This window comes from Oncorhynchus nerka, linkage group LG28 (genome assembly GCF_034236695.1).
Source record: "Oncorhynchus nerka isolate Pitt River linkage group LG28, Oner_Uvic_2.0, whole genome shotgun sequence".
In the NCBI taxonomy this organism is placed as follows: Eukaryota; Metazoa; Chordata; class Actinopteri; order Salmoniformes; family Salmonidae; genus Oncorhynchus; species Oncorhynchus nerka.
In genome coordinates, this window is record NC_088423.1 from 84,279,306 (window position 1) to 84,303,866 (window position 24,561).

At 43.0% G+C, this 24,561-nt stretch overlaps 1 protein-coding gene across 2 annotated transcripts in view; it reads left to right on the forward strand.

Moving 5' to 3' along the window:
* The first annotated feature begins 2,075 nt into the window (after positions 1-2,075).
* The window catches only part of LOC115117595 (talin-2-like), a 155,010-nt gene continuing 132,524 nt past the window's right edge, over positions 2,076-24,561 (forward strand). For both annotated transcript variants that reach the window (XM_065013202.1, XM_065013203.1), the window contains exon 1: positions 2,076-2,161. The gene's annotated coding sequence lies outside the window, so the exon portion shown is untranslated. The remainder of the gene's footprint in view (positions 2,162-24,561) is intronic.

Consider the following 24,561-nt stretch of genomic DNA (forward strand, 5'->3'; position numbering starts at 1 on the left):
CCACGTGTAATCACACCAGCCCAGGACCTCCACAACCACAGACCACGTGTAATCACACCAGCCCAGGACCTCCACAACCACAGACCACGTGTAATCACACCAGCCCAGGGTCTCCACAACCACAGACCACGTGTAATCACACCAGCCCAGGACCTCCACAACCACAGACCACGTGTAATCACACCAGCCCAGGACCTCCACAACCGTAGACCACGTGTAACCACACCAGCCCAGGACCTCCACAACCACAGACCACATGTAATCACACCAGCCCAGGACCTCCACAACCACAGACCACGTGTAATCATACCAGCCCAGGACCTCCACAACCACAGACCACGTGTAATCACACCAGCCCAGGACCTCCACAACCGTAGACCCACGTGTAACCACACCAGCCCAGGACCTCCACATCCAGCTTCATCTGCGGGATGCGTCTGAGACCAGCCACCCGGACAGCTGGTGAAACAGGAGTATTTCTGTCTGTAATAAAGCCCTTTTGTGGGGAAAAACTCATTCTGATTGGCTGGTCCTGGCTCCCAAGTGGGTGGTTGGGCCTGTGCGCCCCTGCCCAGTCATGTGAAATACATAGATTATGGGCTAATTTATTTATTTAAATGGACTTTATTTCAACTGTAACTCAGTAAAATAATTGAAATTGTTGCATGTTGCGTGTATATTTTTGTTCAACACATTATTTTATTACTATATTAGGAGCAGGCTTGTACTCGATTAGTAATTACAAGGTGCTTATCAATGCACTTCGTTATACTGAAAGATAATTTAGTATAGTAAATAAAATAAAACATTTGGACAAAGCAAAGCCTAACATGAGAACTAAGGGTAAAGATTAGCAACAGGCGGTCTGAACTGAGTGTAGGTGTTCCAGGGTGTTCACACCAGAATCCCTGGAATAATGTTGTCCTTATACTTCTGTCTGCAGCTCACTCTGTGGGTTAACACCACCTTATGGGTTTGTCTTAATTTCAAATTCATCTGCCCTGACAGCGAGTGCCAAGTTCTTTCCTCTACTACACTCTGCCCTGAAAACAAGGGCCAAGTTTGGCTACACAGCGTTCCTCCTCTATAGTAGACTGGGGGGGCTAAGTGTGTACACAGAAAATATCCACTAAACATAGAATCACAGGTTCATCCCTATCTCTCTGCTGATAACTTCAGAACAAAGTTGAGTACAAATACAAACTTACCAATGTCTGCAATTGATACAAACAAGCGACATATAAAATGATGCTTCAAATAAAAATAAATTCCACACATTAACTTTTAACAAGGCACACCTGTTAGTTGAAATGCATTCCAAGTGACTAACCTCATGAAGCTGGTTGAGAGAATGCAAAGAGTGTATAAAGTTGTCATCAATGCAAAGGGTGGCTTCGTTGAAGAATCTAAAATATATTTGTTTAGAACTTTTTGGTTACTACATGATTCCATATTTGTTGTTTCATAGTTTTGATGTCTTCACTGTTATTCTACAATGTAGAAGAAAAACCCTTGAATGAGTAAGTGTATCCAAACTTTTGACTAGTGCTGTACATTTCAAGCTCAATCAATTGAGTTATATTTTGCTACTTGTAGGCTACTGTCTGTAATTTGTCTCAATATATTTAATGACGTGTAGCCTAACATGTGCTAATGATGTGGTAAGTCTATGTGGTGTTGGGAAACGCATGTTACATATTCGGGCCATTTTAGGAAAGATGCATGGTTAAAACAGTCGTAAGCCTAAATTCCATCGCTATTAGAAACTGGGCACTGATATACTTCTATTATGTTTCACTATTATGCTCCTGCTTGTGGTACCATGGCGACGTCTCTCTCAGACCCTATCCTCTAATGGACTTCAAAGCGCTTTTTACAACAGTAGATGGAACACAGCTACGGACATAATTGTCTACAATGCAGAAGTGACTACAAAGCCCCTTAAGGTCTCTCTTTATGACGTGTTTCCGCTCTCCCAGCGCTATCCCCAACACCCCGCTACCTCCCCTCCCTTCAACACCAACCACCACTACTGTTCATTATTTGGCCACTTAAGAGATTTCCTCAGCGAGGAGGGGTTTTACTCAATAGAGCAGGACTTCTGGTTATATGTGCATCTGAAGGGCTGATTGCAGGCAATGAAGCAGTAGAACATTAGCAGGTAGGATAGCATTTTCTGCCGGCTTATTATGTATGTCCAGTCCGCTTCTTGAATAGACGTCGAAATGAGACATTCTCTCTGTCCATGCTTGATTTAATTAGGGATTTGATGGGAGTGCGTTGCAAAACAGCGAGCAAGGCGATGTAGAAACCTTGCTTGACTATCGAATGAATGGGATTGTATGTATTGTTTCAGAGTTATCCTTACTGCATAGTTTTTACTGAGATGTAAACTCTGAACTGTTGTGCATACAGTGTCTTAATTCAATTCGTGAGCGTGTCCCCTACTTTTCCTGAATTTATGGTCAAATCACATTTCATGGTGTGAGATTAGGCTGCAGAGGATGTTGGCTGTTGAGGAATTTCACATGAACGTCATTGCATTTTCATACTACTACAGGAAATTAAGTAGTTTAGACCCAAATGTACCTTTTCGGCTAAATGACCACATATATTGCATTTGGTGAGAAGAGAAGCAGGAGTCGAAGTCCATGTGTTTTGGGGTCGCTCTGTTTGTGAAATGAGAGTGCCGAATTGAGCCCTTTATAATAACACCGTTTGTAAACGTAATCAACATTACTGAGTATATCCTATGTAACAAATAGCCTACATTCTTGTTAGAAATATAGGCTGTGCATGCGTAGGGGTCATGGCAATTCAATTGTAACTGCATGGAGGGGGGCGATTTGAAACCGCCATATTATAACCCGATAGCCGCTACCATCAGTGAGTACCACTAGACTAGACACCTTTTATAACTTTGCATTATCTCCGTTTATACATGATACGCCATTAAAGTATCTATGCGTTGATATGTTTTATATGAAACACAACACAGTGTGCCAAGCTGTTTCCCTATATCAGAGGCACTCATTGCATAGTGAATCTGGCCGAATAAGCACGCGAATGAATTTTAAATCCAACCACACTCGTCCAGTATTTCAGCAGCAGTTTTCCACGTCGGTGAGCTTTGCACCAGCGTGGGTGCTGGTCGCTACAATATATCAAAGGTGTCGCTCGTCATAAGAACCGCAACAATGTAACCAGGAATATGCAACGGTCCGGATAATTGTTGGCTGTGGAGTATGCACGAATGACTCTATTTACTTTGATTTAAATATGTGTGGCTTCTTGCAGCGCATGGTAGTGCCACACCCCTTGACTCGCATTGACGTACCACTGTGATCATGTAGCCTATTAAATGCAGAATATCATCAATACACCATTCATTTGGCACAATATCGCCTACCATTGCTTGGTATAACTACAATTCGATCCTTTTGAGAATAGTACAAAATAATGTTCCTTATTTTTTTTAATGTGGTGAATGATTATTCAAATGACTGCATGTACAGTGTTGATACATTATTATTTTATTGCTGTTTGTAAAGGACCACTAGTAAAGCTGGGCAAACTTGTCATTTAGCCTATAAGAATCTTGGAGTGCGGTTGGTTTCAGCTGGTAAGCAGACGGTTGACACTGTTATGAGTGGCAGAAAAAGGGGCATGTTTGAAATGTTTGCTGAGCAAGCTAGGTTTTTTTGGGTAGTTTTATGGACAAAAAGTACTTGGTTCAGAAAACTCCCTGGTTTAGTCCTTGGCGTGCCAGTAAAAGATATGGCCTTCTGGTGAGGATGTTCTGGGTACATAATGTCTGAGAAGACTGACCGATAGCTCTGTTGGGACACCTACCATACTGGGATTGGTTTGTTATGTCTGTGAAATGAGTCATTGATCCTATTGATCGGCCAGGGTAAGGTAATGTCACTCTACATGGGGTTGGCACCTTCCCTTCTCTTCATCAAATCAAATTTATTTATATAGCCCTTCGTACATCAGCTGATATCTCAAAGTGCTGTACAGAAACCCAGCCTAAAACCCCAAACAGCAAGCAATGCAGGTGTAGAAGCACGGTGGCTAGGAAAAACTCCCTAGAAAGGCCAAAACCTAGGAAAAAACCTAGAGATGAACCAGGCTATGTGGGGTGGCCAGTCCTCTTCTGGCTGTGCCGGGTGGAGATTATAACAGAACATGGCCAAGATGTTCAAATGTTCATAAATGACCAGCATGGTTGAATAATAATAAGGCAGAACAGTTGAAACTGGAGCAGCAGCACGGCCAGGTGGACTGGGGACAGCAAGGAGTCATCATGTCAGGTAGTCCTGAGGCATGGTCCTCCGAGAGAGAGAAAGAAAGAGAGAATTAGAGAGAGCACACTTAAATTCACACAGGACACCGAATAGGACAGGAGAAGTACTCCAGATATAACAAACTGACCCTAGCCCCCTGACACATAAACTACTGCAGCATAAATACTGGAGGCTGAGACTGGAGGGGTCAGGAGACACAGTGGCCCCATCCGAGGACACCCCCGGACAGGGCCAAACAGGAATGATATAACCCCACCCACTTTGCCAAAGCACAGCCCCCACACCACTAGAGGGATATCTTCAACCACCAAATTACCATCCTGAGACAAGGCTGAGTATAGCCCACAAAGATCTTCGCCACGGCACAACCCAAGGGGCGCCAACCCAGACAGGATGACCACATCAGTGACTCAACCCACTCAGGTGACGCACCCTCCCAGGGACTGTATGAGAGCCCCAGTAAGCCAGTGACTCAGCCCCTGTAATAGGGTTAGAGGCAGAGAATCCCAGTGGAAAGAGGGGAACCGGCCAGGCAGAGACAGCAAGGGCGGTTCGTTGCTCCAGAGCCTTTCCGTTCACCTTCCCACTCCTGGGCCAGACTACACTCAATCATATGACCCACTGAAGAGATGAGTCTTCAGTAAATACTTAAAGGTTATGACCGAGTTTGCATCTCTGACATGGGTAGGCAGACCGTTCCATAAAAATGGAGCTCTATAGGAGAAAGCCCTGCCTCCAGCTGTTTGCTTAGAAATTCTAGGGACAATTAGGAGGCCTACGTCTTGTGACCGTAGCGTGCGTGTAGGTATGTCGGCAGGACCAAATCAGAGAGATAGGTAGGAGCAAGCCCATGTAATGCTTCTGTAGGTTAGCAGTAAAACCTTGAAATCAGCCCTTGCATTGACAGGAAGCCAGTGTAGGGAGGCTAGCACTGGAGTAATATGATCACATTTTTGGTTCTAGTAAGGATTCTAGCAGCCGTATTTAGCACTAACTGAAGTTTATTTAGTGCTTTATCCAGGTAGCCGGAAAGTAGAGCATTGCAGTAGTCTAACCTAGAAGTGACAAAAGCATGGATTAATTTTTCTGCATCATTTTTGGACAGAAAGTGTCTGATTTTTGCAATGTTACGTAGATGGAAAAAAGCGGTCCTTGAAATGGTCTTGATATGTTCTTCAAAAGAGAGATCAGGGTCCAGAGTAACGCTGAGGTCCTTCACAGTTTTATTTGAGGACGACTGTACAACCATTAAGTTTAATTGTCAGATTCAACAGAAGATCTCTTTGTTTCTTGGGACCTAGAACAAGCATCTCTGTTTTGTCCGAGTTTAAAAGTAGGAAGTTTGCAGCCATCTACTTCCTTATGTCTGAAACACATGCTTCTAGCGAGGGCAATTTTGGAGCTTCACAATGTTTCATTGAAATGTACAGCTGTGTGTCATCCGCATAACAGTGAAAGTTAACATTATGTTTTCGAATGACATCCCCAAGAGGTAAAATATATAGTGAAAACAATAGTGGTCCTAAACGGAACCTTGAGGAACACCGAAATTTACAGTTGATTTGTCAGAGGACAAACCATTCCACAGAGACAAACTGATATCTTTCCGACAGATAAGATCTAAACCAGGCCAGAACTTGTCCGTGTAGACCAATTTGGGTTTCCAATCTCTCAAAATAATGTGGTGATCGATGGTATCAAAAGCAGCACTAAGGTCTAGGAGAACAAGGACAGATGCAGAGCCTCGGTCTGATGCCATTAAAGGTCATTTACCACCTTCACAAGTGCAGTCTCAGTGATATGATGGGGTCTAAAACCAGACTGAAGCATTTCGTATACATTGTTTGTCTTCAGGAAGGCAGTGAGTTGCTGCGCAACAGCCTTTTCTAAAATTTTTGAGAGGAATGGAAGATTCGATATATGCCGATCGCTTTTTTTATATTTTCTGGGTCAAGGTTTGGCATTTTTCAAGAGAGGCTTTATTACTGCCACTTTTAGTGAGTTTGGTACACATCCGGTGGATAGAGAGCCGTTTATTATGTTCAACATAGGAGGGCCAAGCACAGGAAGCAGCTCTTTCAGTAGTTTAGTTGGAATAGGGTCCAGTATGCAGCTTGAAGGTTTAGAGGCCATGATTATTTTAATCATTGTGTCAAGAGATATAGTACTAAAACACTTGAGGGTCTCTCTTGCTCCTAGGTCCTGGCAGAGTTGTGCAGACTCAGGACAACTGAGCTTTGAAGGAATACGAGATTTAAAGAGGAGTCCGTAATTTGTTTTCTAATAATCATGATCTTTTCCTCAAAGAAGTTCATGAATTTATCACTGCTGAAGTGAAAGGCATCCTCTCTTGGGGGAATGCTGCTTTTTAGTTAGCGACAGTATCAAAAAGGAATTTCAGATTGTTCTTATTTTCCTCCAATTAAGTTATAAAATAGGATGATCGAGCAGCAGTAAGGGCTCCGGTACTGCACGGTACTGTCTTTCCAAGCTAGTCGGAAGACTTCCAGTTTGGTGTGGCGCCATTTCCGTTCCAATTTTCTGGAAGCTTGCTTCAGAGCTCGGGTATTTTCTGTACCAGGGAGCTAGTTTCTTATGAGAAATGTTTTTAGTTTTTAGGGGGTGCAACTGCATCTAGGGTATTGCGCAAGGTTAAATTGAGTTCCTCAGTTAGGTGGTTAACTGATTTTTGTCCTCTGGCCCTTGGGTAGACAGAGGGAATCTGGAAGGACATCAAGGAATCTTTGTGTTGTCTGAATTTATAGCATGACTTTTGATGTTCCTTGGTTGGGGTCTGAGCAGATTATTTGTTGCAATTGCAAACATAATAAATGGTGGTCCGATAGTCCAGGATTATGAGGAAAAACATTAAGATCCACAACATTTATTCCATGGGACAAAACTAGGTCCAGAGTATGACTGTGACAGTGAGTGGGTCCAGAGACATGTTGGACAAAACCACTGAGTCGATGATGGCTCCGAAAGCCTTTTGAGTGGGGTCTGTGGACTTTTCCATGTGAATATTAAAGTCACCAAAGATTAGAATATTATCTGCTATGACTACAAGGTCCGATAGAATTCAGGAACTCAATGAGGAACGCTGTATATGGCTCCAGGAGGCCTGTAAACAGTAGCTATAAAAATGATTGAGTAGGCTGCATAGATTTCATGACTAGAAGCTCAAAAGACGCAAAAACATTTTTAAAATGTAAATGTTAGCAACACCTCCGCCTTTGCGGGATGCACGGGGATATGGTCACTAGTGTAGCCAGGAGGTGAGGCATCATTTAACACAGTAAATTCATAAGGCTTAAGCTATGTTTCAGTCAGGCCAATCACATCAAGATTATGATCAGTGATTAGATCATTGACTATAATTGCCTTTGAAGTAAGGGATCTAACATTAAGTAGCCCTATTTTGAGATGTGAGGTATCATGATCTCTTTCAATAATGACAGGAATGGAGGGAGGTATTTATCCTAGTGAGATGGAAGACCATCTCATCTAGTTCAGGGCTGTTCAATGCCAATCCTGTTGGGCCAAAACACTTCTAGTTTTTCATGCTCTTTCTTCTAATAAGACTGAGGACACCAGGAAAGTGCAATTAACTGCCAGGTAGAAACTAAAAGCAGTCGCGTTTAGGCTCTCCAGGACCGGAATTTAACAGCTCTGGGCTCGGTTTCCCAAAAGCATCGTAAGGCTATGTTCATCATTAGAACCATTGAGCTCAGTCGAACAGTACCATTTCCGTTGAATTCCGCTGTTGCCCACCGTTTTGTCTTACTGAACGCAACCCTGGTTAATTTTCCACTTGACCATTTGTAAAATATTCCTCCATAAGAACTATTTAACCGTTCTTATTGATGCTTAGTATGCACTGCAGGTCAGTCATCCCCAGCATTAACTTCTATCGTTTTCATGCTTACACACATCTGACATTCACGAAACATCAATCAAAAGCCTTTTCCTCCTTGTATTAGAAACTGCTCTGACCTTTTTAAACATGTGTATTCATCCATTACATTATTAGCAGTTTGAGCTACATTCTGTCAAAGCAGCAGTGATTGACAAATATTCTTATTGTTTCAATGGGCCCGTTTGTCAAATTCCCAGCACTGAGATGAGTGGCATGAAGTGACAGTATTTAGAATAACAATCAGGCCCTTTATGAAACTGCTGTTTGATGCTAACCAGTATAGCTGCCTTATTTTACCGTGAAAGGAGTCGTGAATGCAGTATTTATATTCACATGGTTTAATATGAACAATGAATACATCACTTTAGCAGCAGAAGTTTAATATGAATATGTGATGATGGGATGCATGACAGCATTTGTATGTGGGTCTGTTCTACGTTAATGGCAATATGATTGTAAGCGTTAATACAGTTTCTGTTATGATTATAGGCTACAGTCTGTCAGTTTGTTTGGCATCCATGCCATTTCCCACATGGTGCTGACTGCTGGTTCATGCATTGTTCTGTATTTTACATACTAAACCTGATAGTGCCACATTCCAACTATAGGTGATAATAAGAGCCTGTCAAAGCCACAGGCCAATGTGTTTATGGCTTATAAGGCCAATAGCATCCGGTTGTGGATGAGTTCATCACGACTGTGATGGCTAATTTATTGATCCAGCCTGTGTTGTGTTCAGAGTGGCCTCTGCTGCCTGTCATCACAACCCAGGGAGAGGAAGTAATGAGCAGGGCTGGCTGCCCTACGTCCCAAATAGCACCCTATTCCTTATATAGTGCACTACATTTGACGAGCTTTGTAGGGAATCGAGTGCTATTTGGGAGTCAACCAGTCTGTCGACAGGCAGCATAATTACAGCAGGATGTACAATGTCAACTTGGTGGTCTGGAGGACCAGGGGAGAGGAGGGGGGCTTTGCTGCCAAGGCCGGCATTCAGGTGCCTTTGTTCTGGGGGGAGAGGTGAGGCCCAGGCCTACTGGGATGGAGATGAGACGCAGGGGAAGATAAGTAGCTCTCTGTGGGCTTGGTTGATGTGTGCAGACTGCAGAGCAGAGGAAGTGGTTGGGGCAGAGAACTATTCTTATCGATAACTGCTGTGTATCCTTAGTCTCCAATTGATTTTATTTGACTACATAATTTGATCACTTGAGTTGTAGCCAGTCTCTTGATTAATGCGTTGTGTATCACTCCACTGGGTAACACACTTGGGTATAAAGGTGAGTTAACCTCTATAATACTCTTAAGAACCATTTTAGGTGTGAGTATGAAAGGTAAGCTACTATATGAATGCAGTCCATAGTAGCAGCCACGTTCTGGAATGCAGCCCCAGGGCTGTGTTCGTGCACATTAACAACAATATATCTGAATTTCACACCTCCGTGTGACCCAGCCCAGCTATGTGTAACCTTATACAAAAGAGCCAAATCATGAGATTCCAATACTTCGGCAGGATTCCTTTTGAACTTTGAAGACCAGGGCTTTTCTGTGCCTGTCTGTGCTTAGCGCTTAGTTAGGATACAATCTGATTCTCCACCCTTTTCCAGAAGTGTATTGATTAAAAAGCATGGGATTGGTTTAATTGTTGGCTGAAGGTTTCCACCGTTGTAAAATCCATCTGAGAAAGTGTGCTAATGCACACTCTGGGAGAAGTGTAGAGAACTGTAACTTGCCTTAGTTTGGACCCCGACAGTTAAGAGCATGTGACCCAAACCCACGGTTCAGTGGGTGCACTCCTGTGCTCTCCCACCCTGTCACATTCTCATGTTCAGGTATAATTAGCAACAAGCAACACACGCCATTCAAGTATCACAGGCTCACAGCTGCAGCTCGCTGGACAACGGTCCTGCCAACAGCAACTGATAAAATACTACACCTCTGACATGCACAGGATCCAAAAGGTTGGAGGTTGAAATTGGGTATTCATATTCCAGTCAACATTTCCCATACTGTGTCCCTTCCACTTCCACTCATCCACATCCATGCATTTGAGTTGTAATGTGGAGGCCTTCCTGTTTGCATTGCAAATCAAATATGGCTGCTTGCCAGGCATGTCTCAAAGCTATTTCAGCTTGTTTGGCCTTTGTAAATTGTTTGTTTAAGTACTGTACATTACACAAGGGTAGTCCATGCTTGTGGTGAGGGCTGATCATTCTTAGCAGTTCTGATGCAAGAAGTCCTATAATTGAAAAGAGATGCCAGGCTTAAAGCTACATTCTGAGATTAGAGAAAGCAGCTGGCCTTTGTTTTGGTATACAGCGGAGGGATGGGGCTGCGGAAATGTAACCCCACTCAGATTCATAGATGGAGTTCTAAATGCAGTCAATGAGTAGGACTAAATAGAACTGAAATGACCATTGAACAGATCCAAGACTGTACTTTTTTAAAGATTCAGTGATGCTATTTCTCTGGAATTGCCTCTTGAATACAGCTTCTCTGGCCTGTGGTGTTTGCCATGCAGGAGAGTCCTCACTGTTATGTCATGTGAGACAATGGCCCTTCATCTGTAGCCTGTGTAAACTGACAGGACAAGCTGCATTAGTTCAAATGGTAAGGAACATTTGTGAGAATTACGTTTTAAAAATGGGGCCTGTTTTGATAAGATTTTTCATTTGGCTGTAGCCTATGGTGTCTTAGTGAAAATTAAAGGCTGAAGCCTTGCAAAAAGCAAAGTTACAGATTCATATCCAGACCCATGCAGCTCTCCAAACGTAGGCCCATAGCCTGAAGAGATGTTACTAACTCAGCAACTGTTCCTCATATCTTATATGGTGTTGCTGTTAGACCAAAATGACTTGAATTGTGACTGGTTCTAGATTTAACTGGTGCTTAAAGATGTATTTTATTAAGGTTTTGCATAATTTGTCAGTAGTTTAAAAAAAATAGTGTTAACGAGCCAAAACGAGTCGTCCATTTCGTATAATATGTTATATCCCACAAAAAAAAGATCTAATTCCAATTCGTACAATATGTTACCCATTTTTAAGTGCATAACATCCCGTTCAATCTCTAACTACTGTAGTATCTTCTAGGAACTGTTGGCAACCTGTTTCATTAGCTTCTGTGCTAGAATCAGCTAATTATCCACTTACACTGTTCACTATATTGCTTTAATTGCCTTGGATGTAGTTTGGCTTTTCTCAATAATTAATTTAAATAGTTGTTATATTTAATTAGTTTGTATTGACTTTGTCCTTTCCTCCAACAGTGATCCGTTACCATTAGAAAATATATTTCAAATTAACTGCATTCTGTAATTGAAAGCGATTGGGGGTTCTAACGACTTACATTTACATTATAAAAATGTAATTTAACAACAGACAAGTTTTTATTTAATGAAAGGGACAGAGCCTGTGAAGTGAGAACCACATACCACGGAACTCCAGCTTGTACTGAACATGTTTATATGGCAGAATCATACTTTCCCATTCCACATTATTAGGTGTCCTTAAGAAGGTGCACTTTACTGGCCTTTGGGCCAAATTCAAGGTGTCGTGTCACTGGCTGCATTCCCTAAAGAGCCCTGGTCAAAAGTAATGCACTATTTAGGGAATAGGGTGCCATTTGGCCCCTGAACCCACCCTCCTTTGGCCCAGGCCTGTGCTAGGGGAACTAACTGTCATACTGGATCACCGCAGCTGAAAGCAGATCTGCTCTGAAATCTGTTTGAGGTTGCAGCTGAGAGCCTCTGCTGTTGCTGGACTTTGGTATTGGCAGATCGCCATGGATGGCATGGTCACCAGGCCCCTCGGAGGCCGGGACTCATGTCTCTTAGTCACCGGGACAGAAATGTCTGGTCTGTAATCAGGTGTCTGCTAACAGTAAATGACCACAGCATTGGATTGCAATGACTACTTGGCTATCATATGTAAAACCACACACAGACTATTAGCTCGTAGTCTTTGATGATTAGCCATGTCATTACCTGACACATCGTGTTGTCTGCTAACAGTAAATGACCACAGCATTGGATTGCAATGACTACTTGGCTATCATATGTAAAACCACACACAGACTATTAGCTCGTAGTCTTTGATGATTAGCCATGTCATTACCTGACACATCGTGTTGTCTGCTAACAGTAAATGACCACAGCATTGGATTGCAATGACTACTTGGCTATCATATGTAAAACCACACACAGACTATTAGCTCGTAGTCTTTGATGATTATCCATGTCATTACCTGACACATCGTGTTGTCTCCTAACTGTAAATGACCACAGCATTGCAATGTCTGATCGTGTGGCTACTTGCCTAAGATGTGTAAAACTCTGACTAATTAGCCTGTGTTTACACAGGCAAACATATTCTGATCTTTTGCAAATAATTGGTCTTTCGACCAATCAGATCAGATCTTTTGCTAATAATTGGGCAAAAGATCAGAATTGGGCTGCCTGTGTAAACGCAGCCATGATAGTGACACACTGCTATGAGCTCAGATGCTGAGATGATTTGCCATGTCACTGCCTGACACACAGTGTAGTCTACCTGTTTGACCTTGATCCTTGTGACCTTATTTAGCCCAGAGAGGAATGCAGAATTCAATTTCAGTTTAGCGAGCCCTTTGAGTAGCCTCTATCCAATCTGAGTGAACAGGTTTCAAACTTCGTCAGGTTGAGTTGTTCTGATCTGCAACAATCTGACAGTGGAACGACTTTTTGTAAAAATGTGAAATGTTCCTTTTTCATGAGAGAAAGTCAAACCTGGCTGATGTGAGTGGAACAGTCTTATAGCCCAAAGTAATATTGCTCCTTTATGTTCCTGGATGTTGAAGTGTCGTGGGGTAAACAAAACTTTAGTCCAGCACCTGATTCTCTTTGTTGTTCAAGCTGGGTTGAAGTGCTTTTGGGTGTGCTTTCGTTCTGGTATTGCTACTAGCTTTGATACACATTGGACATTCCCTCATTGGTTGTTCAAACCAATTATTGCTAAGTCACCTTGTTTATCCCCAAATGCTCATAAACAAATGGACTTCTGATGATTGTGTATTATTTGTTGACACAATTCTACCATTCATATCACTCATCAGAAATGTATTCCTGTTCTGACTCCGTTGAGGTGGTAACCATGCTGAAAATGGCATTCCTGGTTGGAATACCCCAGAAGGTGTGTCTGGCCCTGGTTGTATTGTTGAGATCATGTGGGTGGAACGCACCCCCCTGCTCTGCCTCTTCCCAAGCCTGGCTTCAGGCAAGGGCTTCTATTTTTGTTTTTTCTCTAAGGATAGATTCTCTTCTTGCTGCAAATGTTTACCAGCTAGCCTTCCTGCCTGCCTTGGTAGTTGAGGGAGGGTCATGGTTTCAAGTTGTTCCACCCACTCCACAGGTTGGTTGGTTACTCATCCTGAGAGGATAGAGACAGAGGACAGTATGTGCATGTTTGAGATTGACTACGTACATTGCAGTCGGACTGCACAGAATCACTGATTCTCCCAAATAAATAATCTAATTAGCAATTCTGCATCTCGTTCTGTTCAGAGGACTTTGTTTTTTGAATCACAACCTGAGGTTACTTAGCCTAACCCTGTGTGTCGGATAAATAGTGCCTATTATGTTGAATGTTTGTACTGTGCCTTCAGAAAGTATTCACACCCCTTGATGCCCCCCGCCCAAATTGTGTTACAGCCTGAATTTTAAAATAGATTCAATTGAGATTTTGTGTCACTGGCCTACACCCAATACCCCGTAATGTCAAAGTGGAATCATGTTTTTCAATTTTAACAAATTATTTAAAAATAAAATGTATTGAGTTAAGTATTCAACCACTTTGTTATGACAAGCCTAAATAAGTTCACGAGTAAAAATGTGCTTGACAAGTCACATAAGTTGCATGCACGCACTGTGTGCAATAATGGTTTTCAACATGATTTTTGAATGACTAGCTCATCTCTGTATCCCACACGTGCAATGATCTGTAAGGTCCCTCAGTCAAGCTGTGAATTTCGAACATAGATTCAACCACAAAGACCAGGAGGGTTGTCCAATGCCTCGCAAAGAAGGGCACCTATTGGTAGATGGGTAAAAAGCAGACATTAAAATATCCCTTTGAACATGCTGAAGTTATTAATTACACTTTGAATGGTGTATCAATACACCCAGTCACTACAAATATACAGGCGTCCTTCCTAACTCAGTTGCCGGAGAGGAAGGAAACCGCTCAGGGATTTGACCATGGAGCCAATGGTCTCTTTAAAACAAAGTTTAATGGCTGTGATGGGAGAAAACAGGATGAATCAACATTGTAGTTATTCCACAATACTAACCTAATTGACAGAGTGAGAAGAAGGAAGCCTGTACAGAATACAAATATTCAAAAAAATGGTTCCTGTTTGCAATAAGGCACTAAAGTAAAACTGCAAAAAATGTGGCAAAGAAATTCACTTTTTGTTCTGAATGCAAAGCGTTATGTTTGTGGCAAATCCAATACAACACATTACTGAGTACCACTCTACATATTTTCAAGCATAATGATGGCTGCTTCATGTTATGGGTATGCTTGTCATCGACAAGGACTAGGGAGTTTTTTTAGGATCAAAAGAAACAGAATAAAGTTAAGCACAGTCAAAATCCTGGTTCAGTCTGCTTTCCAACAGACACTGGGAGACAAATTCATAATTTCAGCAAGACAATAACCTAAAACACTGAATTTTCTGCATAGCGTAGTTACAGTTTTGACTTACATTGGCTTGAAAATCTATGGCAAGACATAAATGGCTGTCTAGCAATAATCAAAAAACAACTTGCCAGAACTTGAAGCATTGTAAAAAGAATGTGCAAATATTGTACGATCCAGGTGTGCTTAGACTTACCCAGAAAGACTCACAGCTGTAATCGCTGCCAAAGGTCATTTTAACATGGGTTTAATATTTATCTAACCAAGATACATTCTTTGTTTCTATTAATTTGAGCATTTTGTGTAGAACATTGACAAAATATGACAAACATTTAATCCCACTTTGGAACACAGCAAAATGTGGGGAAAGTAAAGGGGTGTGAATACTTTCTGAAGGTGCTGTACTTTCCATTTCTTATAGACACTTGCTCCCCTTCACCCCGCCCCTAATGCCAAAGTGTTTCAAGCTATATGTGGAGCGATCAGGGGCCAGTTATATAGTTGGTAGTTTTTGACTGTCACTGTACAGCCCCAGTGAGCCTCTGGAAACCTGAGTAGATGGTGTATTCATCCTATTGTGCAGGAATTTGCACTTTGCAGACAAGTGTCAATGTTTGATTGAAGTCCGACCTGGCAACATACCGTTAACAAGTATTACTGTTAGCTTTTCCTGTCCTGGGAATAGTATTGACACATTTTCATGTTGGTGTCTTTAGAATGGAATTTATTTTTCAGAGAGGACCACGTGGCGTCTTAGAAAATGATTTTAAAAACACTGAACAGAGAATGGAATGTCCATTGATAAACCTACCAATAATTTGAGTTTGGTTGGGCAAGATTTTGCCCATGTTTTCTCATGTATAATCGAGTCAGAACTGGAAGCCCCTTCTACTTTTCTTATTTGCTTTTGTTGCATTTTGATCTTGACTTGTGACTTACAAATACATTATTTCTGCTTGGCTCTAATGACTAGGCCTAAAGTGCCTTCGGGATTATGCATCATGATGTTGTCCAAGACAAACTTTTTTTAATGGCCCTATTTGACACATTCTTGTGTTGAAATGTTTAGTGCGGCTTTGCTTCTCAAGTCCTTTCAAACATGACCTATCTGGCACTGTGACTGCCCTATGCAACAACAGTAAATGCATCCACTGTGACCAGAAAATAGCTCTTTAAGTGCCCTTTTAATATACCACTACATGGGCCCTGCTCAACAGTAGTGCAGGATAGACCCATTTCCTAGCTGCATCATGAAAAGTAGCACGTGCGGGTTCACGCCAGAAAGGGCTTTGTTTACGTAGGAGTCAGTATAGAATCCTCCAACTTGAGATGCAGTTTGTGCAAGTTAACAAAACCTCATTTAGATGGATTTTGTCTACGACATCACAGATGTCATCGGAGTATTGATTACCTAGCAAGGTAAAATATCACAAATGGAACTAGATAAAGCCAGAAGAATAATATACTTGTTGAACATAGCTAATTAGCAATAGCCACCAGCCCTGTGTGTTTTCATGGTCATCACTCAGACTGTTAAGTTTGTCAAGGTCCCAACATCAGCGTTAGCTATCCTGTTTTACAGCTTTTTGGTGTGAAGATGTGTGCACATCACTCGAATGTGATGTTTGCTTGTAAACAAAAAATCTATGTAGGGAATAGTGCCATTTGGGACGCAGAGGTATCTTTCTGACAGTATTTTGTGTGAGCATTTTCTGATTTTCGCCTGCTGCCTGCCCGTATGGGTACTCATTAGACCTATATAAGGGAATCCCTTCTTTGTTTATTAGTGGAAGGGAGAGAAAATGGGACTGCAGCCAGTCCTCCCTTCCAGATTTCAAAATGGGAACAGTGACTGAGGCAGAAAGAGGCTAAGTGAGGCTGGAGAGAGCCTTTACTTTAAACCCACTATCTCTGCAGCTATCCCCCACTATCTCTGTAGCCTCCTCTCCGGCTTAAAAAGGTTTTGCAGCAGCGTCATGTATGGCAGGGAGGCATCTGGATTCTATTACATGTGGACAGGCCAACGTTATTCAAGTGGCTGAAAATAACCTTTTATTTGTCGCGGCGGGCTAAGGGGTGAGAGTTCAGCTCGGCTAATGCAACTAAATGGATACAACAGCTAACATTAGACGGCCTCCTCAACATCTGATGAACCAACAAGTCCAGAGGGTGAGGAGGCAGTGGCTGCTATCTATCCAGCAGAGTGATGAGAAGAGGGAGACCTTGGAGAGAGGCCAGACAATCCAACACCTACTTAGGGGCAGGTCAGTAGCTAGCACGCTGCCCTGGTGTGGTCTTTATCATGTTCATTTGGCAGCAAACGCAATAAACTCAACTGAAACAGGGAGGGGACTACCATAACCCTTGTTTTTGTTTCCCGTTGCAAAAAGAAATTCTACATTGTGCCCAAACGAACATGATCCCGGTCTCCGTGTGGTGTGAGGAGCTAGCTAGCTGGTTGGCTTGTCTGATACTTGCCTGTTGCCTGGCTACCCAGACTCCTTGCTCCGGCTGAACGCCCACGGACATTCGTTTCTTCTCCGCAATGAGTGTGGATCGGAGTACCTCCCCGACCCTTCACTGACTGCGAACACATTCGGGGCCATCTGATCGGTCCAGAAACGGATGGGTTGGGCCAGTCAGAACACACAGTTTGAAAATGTGTCATTGCCTTTGACACTGATTGGTTAGAGACGATCAAATTGCTGATCACTTTGTTTTGTACAACACCGCTCGTGCCACTCAACACCACAAACAACTTCTGTGATTGCAGATTAAAGTATGTAGCGAATGACAGAGCAGCGGAATAATTTAGTGTGAGTAGCAGGGTTGGGTAAATTTATATATATTATCAATTAGTTACTAGTTACCTGTCCAAAATTGTAATCTGTAATGTAACTTTTGGATTACCAAACTCGGTAGCGTTATCTGATTACTTTCATTTACTTTTGGATTACTTTCCCATTAAGACACATTAAAACTTAAACTTGCGCCTTTTTTCAATGGTGAATTGAATGTCATTGAAAAAAAAATTAAAAAATTTTTTTTTGCGCAAACGTCCTTTCTAAATTGAAAAGTAATCCAGGAAGTAATCATCTATTTTTTATCAAAAGTACCTTTTAATCTGATTACAATATTTTTGCTGGTAACAACCCATTTACAGTGCAAACTGATTGGAGTGATTGAATTATCTGCAAACTACTTGCGGACTGAGAATATTGTTTGCTTGGATATGATTGGGCATGTCTATTAAAGCACTTCTATACTGTCTTAGTGCCACTCACCAAGCAGAAATTAGTACCCTGTAATTATTTTGGAGTTGGGCTCAGAGGTCTTCAGTGGATTATCTCCAGGAAATACAGTAGAATTCAACAGTAATAATAAAATACCTAACTCCATCCCATTCTCATCATAAACAGCTTTTGTCTGCCTGTAGAGAGGGAGCTCCTTTTTCATTGGAATAGCTAGTTTGTGATGGGGTTAAATGTCCAGAGTCCAGTTAAAAACGTAAACTGAGAACAGCTAACTGAAGTACTGTACAGTAACAGTTTGTACAGTCACTAACAAGCCCTGTGTTTTGTTGGATATATGGTTGTTAATTTGGGTGGTGGCTCAATTTGGTGGAATTTGCGGTAGTCAGTGGTGGGTGTGGCTTGACAGTAACACATCTTTATTAGCAGTGGTGTGGGATGCACTGAGTGACAAACTGCTATGTATGGACAGTTTTTAGTGAGAAACTATCATATAGTTCGTGAATATTCAGTACTCTGGGGAGTTGAGAAACCCTAACTGTCAGTCTTACCCACCCAGTTGTAAGTATTTGATTATGACTACCTGCGTAATACTTCCTGTGGGACTAATGCAAAGCTTGTGATTTCTATGCTGCAACAACAGTGCTTATGTTCCCTGCCCCTGACTTGCAAATGGACTCATCACTCAAATCCCCAGTTTGAATTTAATTGAGATAAGCCAATACAATGTTTGTTGTTTTCTACTTTGTCTAGTTGAAATGTCATTCTTCAATAGTCTTAAGTTTGAGCACACAGTTTCATATTGAGTCTGTGGGAAGTTCTCAGATCTGGCAGAAAGATAAAGGGTACATTGAAGCCCTCCTCAGGCAGTTGTTGTTAAGACTATTAGGGAATGGAGAAGAATGCTGTCCTTGTCCCAACGCGGGTTATACATGATCACACACCTCAAACTCCTGATCCAGATCAGGTGGATTAACCCATGTCCATATCAATTAACCAGAGGTAACTTCTCAGGGCCCCTCAGGCAGTTGTTGTTAAGACTATTAGGGAATGGGGAAGAATGCTGTCCTTGTCCCAACACGGGTTATACATGATCACACACCTCAAACTCCTGATCCAGATCAGGTGGATTAACCCATGTCCATATCAAATCTGTTAATTAACCAGAGGTAACTTCTCAGGGCCCCTCCTCGGGCCCCTCAGTGCAGCTCTTCATGGCTTCTAACACGTCTCATGATGATGTGTCTCATTCTCTCTGAGGCTCTAAGGGTTTATTTGACACTTTTCTTGCTGTACACTTTTCAGAGCAGAAACACTTTAGACCAAAATACACTGAAGAGAGGCAGTAGAAACACTAGAACCAAATACACTGAAGAGAGGCAGTAGACATACTAGAACCAAATACACTGAAGAGAGGCAGTAGAAACACTAGAACCAAATACACTGAAGAGAGGCAGTAGACATACTAGAACCAAATACACTGAAGAGAGGCAGTAGAAACACTAGAACCAAATACACTGAAGAGAGGCAGTAGACATACTAGAACCAAATACACTGAAGAGAGGAAGTAGAAACACTAGAACCAAATACACTGAAGAGAGGCAGTAGAAACACTAGAACCAAATACACTGAAGAGAGGCAGTAGAAATACTAGAACCAAATACACTGAAGAGAGGCAGTAGAAACACTAGAACCAAATACACTGAAGAGAGGCAGTAGAAACACTAGAACCAAATACACTGAAGAGAGGCAGTAGAAACACTAGAACCAAATACACTGAAGAGAGGCAGTAGAAACACTAGAACCAAATACACTGAAGAGAGGCAGTAGAAACACTAGAACCAAATACACTGAAGAGAGGCAGTAGAAACACTTTAGACCCAAATACACTGAAGAGAGGCAGCAGAAACACTTTAGACCCAAATACACTGAAGAGAGGCAGACTCCGGTAGAAGCAGGGTTCATAGTCCTGTCCTGGGCTTTATTAGGCATGTTGTTGATGATCTCTATCTCTTTCTCTGGTGAGAAATCTAAGGCTGGAGGTGGGCATTGTTCTGCTGTTGTGCCTTGCCTCGTGTTAAGTGAATTAGCTGTGTTGGATGGGAGGTCCCTCCCAGGCCCTGATTGGATTGTCTGTTCCAGGCTGTGGGTTGGGATTGGACTTGACTGGCACACTCACATTCCCACCGGTTAACAACAAGACAATTCCTAACTCTAAGGGACACACACACTGCACCAGAGATTGATCTGCCATTGTCTTCCGATGCTGTGTGTTTTAGGGACAACCCGCTGGTGGACGTTTGACTGCTGACATTTACTGTGCACGCAATTCTATATGTAGAATCGGCTCGCAAATTACCGATAGGACTCTAAGTGCTCTAGACCGGCAAATGCTACCTGCGACCATGCCTTAACCCTCCCTGGTTGGACCAGTGCTTATGTTGCAACTGCCTGCCACAGGCTTTCACTCATCCCAATGCAGGGGAGTGTGTAAACACCACAACACAATCTGGCAACCCAGAGTATTTAAACTCACCCCAATGAGGGGGAGTAAGAAGGTAAATACTACAAACAGTCAATGGGGGGAGTGTACACTCTAGATAAACATTACCACAACACAACCTGGCAACCCAGTGAGGTCGGTGTACTCAAACTCACTATCATCCCTGGTGATTTGTTTACAGTAAACTGCCATATTCCCAATACAAATGACCAGGCCTGGGAGACTGAGGCAACCTAAGTGGCAAATCTCTGCAGGAGGGTTGATATCTGGCTGTTGTAAAAATAGTTTCACTCCCAATCCCCAGACATCTCTATTGTTGTCTGCTCATCAGTTCCTAATCTAATCCCAGCAGCATTATTATCCAGTATGCATTTAATCTTGTGGTGTGAGTGGAGGTGGTAACTGTTGAAAGATAAGCTGTAGCCTACTCCTGGAATTAGCCTCACTCTGCTGACCTAGAGGGAAACACTAACTACCCCCCTTACCCTCCTCTCTTCTCCAAACTCTCTCTTTCCAGGGGGTATACCATGGATCTCCCCCTCCTTAGCTTCCCCCAGCTACAGTGTCAACACTTACAGCTACATTCACAGGGAAGTCACAGGTTGCTTTGGCAGACTGTAAATTCTCACATCTGGTTCGATCTGGAGGTGTTAGTGGCCAGAGGGGTTGGAGACAAGTGGCTGGGGCTGAAGGGATTGGAGGGGTTGAGATGTTTAGGGGCTGTGGCAGAATTGGGGCTCCCGAGTGGCGCAGCGGTCTAAGGTACTGCATCTCAGTGCAAGAGGTGTCACAACAGTCCTTGATTCGAGTCCAGGCTGTATCACAACCGGCCGTGATTGGGAGTCCCATAGGCCGGCGCACAATTGGCCCAGCGTCGTCGGCGGTTGGCCGGTGTAGGCCGTCATTGTAAATAAGAATTTGTTAACTGACTTGCCTAGTTAAGTAAATCAAATCAGATAGAACCTCTATGGTGCTCCTCTTGTGTGAGACACCTCAAACATCACTCATGTCAAGTAAAAGTCTGTTTGTAACGGCCACAACTCACTTAATAGGATTTAGATTTTATAATGTGTCATTTTGACATCTGTGGACTCTGATGGCTCTATTGTCTATTAACCACCTGCTGTGATACTTGTCAGATAGCTGTTCTTCTCATTGCACTCAATGCCTGCTGATTCTGCCCCTTTCCGCTCAGCCAACTGTACTACAGCCAGCCTCTCTCTGTGGTCCCTCAATGGTGCATACAGAGTCATTTCCTTCTTTGTCATCATGGTTCAAAGAGTGGGAAGAAGGGGGCCATACCCCACCCACTGGCATCCCAGCTAGTGGTACTGGTCCTACATTTCATGTCACTCTTTCTGTACATAACCACTCTTGACTTACAAAACCCTATGATGCAACTTTGTGTGGAGCTCAGTGTTTGTTGTTGTGTGTGTGATAGCTGTCTGGTACTGATGGAAGCTGCATTGGTGGTAGCCTGCCTGCTGTGACTCCGTTACTTTCTTATTGGAGTGAAATTGATTCTCTTTTGCGTTCCTAATTTGGGATTGGGGATGCTGAGATTGATGAAAAGATACACAATGTGCTCAACCTTTTTATATGAATTGAAATCGGTTGCTGGATCCTGGTGTATATGATCCAAAGAGATGGGACAGCACTCAGGTAAATACACTTAAATATACATGTTTTTATTGCCGCATGAATCTGTTGGGTAGGAACCCTTCCTCAGCGTGCAAGGCAATGGCAATCAATGTCACAACAACATAATTAGAAATTAACAGTCAGTATTGACTGGGTTCTCTTGATTGGGCCAATACTGACTGAAGTTATAATTATGCCCACCTGTGAAGTCTTGTTGTTGTGACATTGATTGCCATTGCCTTGCACGCTGAGGAAGGGTTCCTACCCGACAGATTCATGCGACAATAAAAACATGTATATTTAAGTCTATTTACCGGCGTGCTGTCTTATCTCTGTTACTTGGATACTGCGATTGATACGACTCATTAATTTAAAAAATATATATTTCACCTTTATTTTACCAGGTAGGCTAGTTGAGAACAAGTTCTCATTTGCAACTGCGACCTGGCCAAGATAAAGCAAAGCAGTAAGACGCACAGAACAACAAATCAAAAGAACAGTTGAAACTGGTGCAGCAGCACGGCCAGGTGGACTGGGGACAGCAAGGAGTCATCATGTCAGGTAGTCCTGAGGCATGGTCCTAGGGCTCAGGTCCTCTGAGAGAGAGAAAGAAAGGGAGAATTAGAGAGAGCACACTTAAATTCACACAGGACACCGAATAGGACAGGAGAAGTACTCCAGATAAAACAAACTGACCCTAGCCCCCCGACACATAAACTACTGCAGCATAAATACTGGAGGCTGAGACAGGAGGGGTCAGGAGACACTGTGGCCCCATCCGAGGACACCCCCGGACAGGGCCAAACAGGAAGGATATAACCCCACCCACTTTGCCAAAGCACAGCCCCCACACCACTAGAGGGATATCTTCAACCACCAACTTACCATCCTGAGACAAGGCTGAGTATAGCCCACAAAGATCTCCGCCACGGCACAACCCAAGGGGGGGGGGGCGCCAACCCAGACAGGATGATCACATCAGTGACTCAACCCACTCAGGTTGGGTTGAGTCACAACAGAGTTACACAGGGAATAAACAAACATACAATCAATAATATAGTAGAAAAAGTATATTTACAGCATGTGCAAATGAGGTAGGATAAGAGAGGTAAGGCAATAAATAGGCCATGGTGGCGAAGTAATTACAATATAGCGATTAAACACTGGAATTTTAGAATATGCAGAAGATGAATGTGCAAGTAGAGATACTGGGGTGCAAAGGAGCAAGATAAATAAATAAATACATGATGAGGAGGGGATGAGGTAGGTAGTTGGATGGGCTATTTACAGATGTGCTATGTACAGGTGCAGTGATCTGTGAGCTGCTCTGACAGCTGGTGCTTAAAGCTTGTGAGGGAGATATGGGTCTCCAGCTTTAGTGATTGTTTCAGATCGTTCCAGTCATTGGCAGCAGAGAACTGGAAGGAGAGGCGGCCAAAGGAAGAATTGGCATTGGGAGTGACCAGTGAGATATACCTGCTGGAGCGGGTGTTACGGGTGGGTGCTGCTATGGTGACCAGTGAGCTGAGAAGGCAGGGCTTTACCTAGCAGAGACTTGTAGATGACCTGAAGCCAGTGGGGTTGGCCACGAGTATGAAGCGCGGGCCAGCCAACGAGCGTGTACAGGTCGCAGTGGTGGGTAGTATATGGGGCTTTGGTGACAAAACGGATGGCACTGTGATAGACTGCATCCAATTTGTTGAGTAGAGTGTTGGAGGCTATTTTGTAAATGACATCGCCGAAGTCGAGGATCGGTAGGATGGTCAGTTTTACAAGGGTATGTTTGGAAGGATGAAGGATGCTTTGTTGCGAAGTAGGAAGCTGTTTCTAGATTTAATGTTGGATTGGCGATGTTTAATGTGAGTCTGGAAGGAGAGTTTACAGTCTAGCCAGACACCTAGTTATTTATAGTTGTCCACATATTCAGTCAGAACGTCCAGAGTAGTGATGCGGGCGGGTGCGGGCAGCGATCGGTTGAAGAGCTTGCATTTAGTTTTACTTGTATTTAAGAGCAGTTGGAGGCCACAGAAGGAGCGTTGTATGGCATTGAAGCTCGTCTGGAGGTTAGTTAACAGTGTCCAAAGAAGGGCCAGAGGTATACAGAATGGTGTCGTCTACGTAGAGGTGGATCAGAGAATCCCCAGCATCAAGAGCGACATCATTGTTATTTACAGAGAAGAGAGTCGGCCCGAGAATTGAACCCTGTGGCACCCCCATAGAGACTGCCAGAGGTCCGGACAACAGGCCCTCCGATTTGACACACTGAACT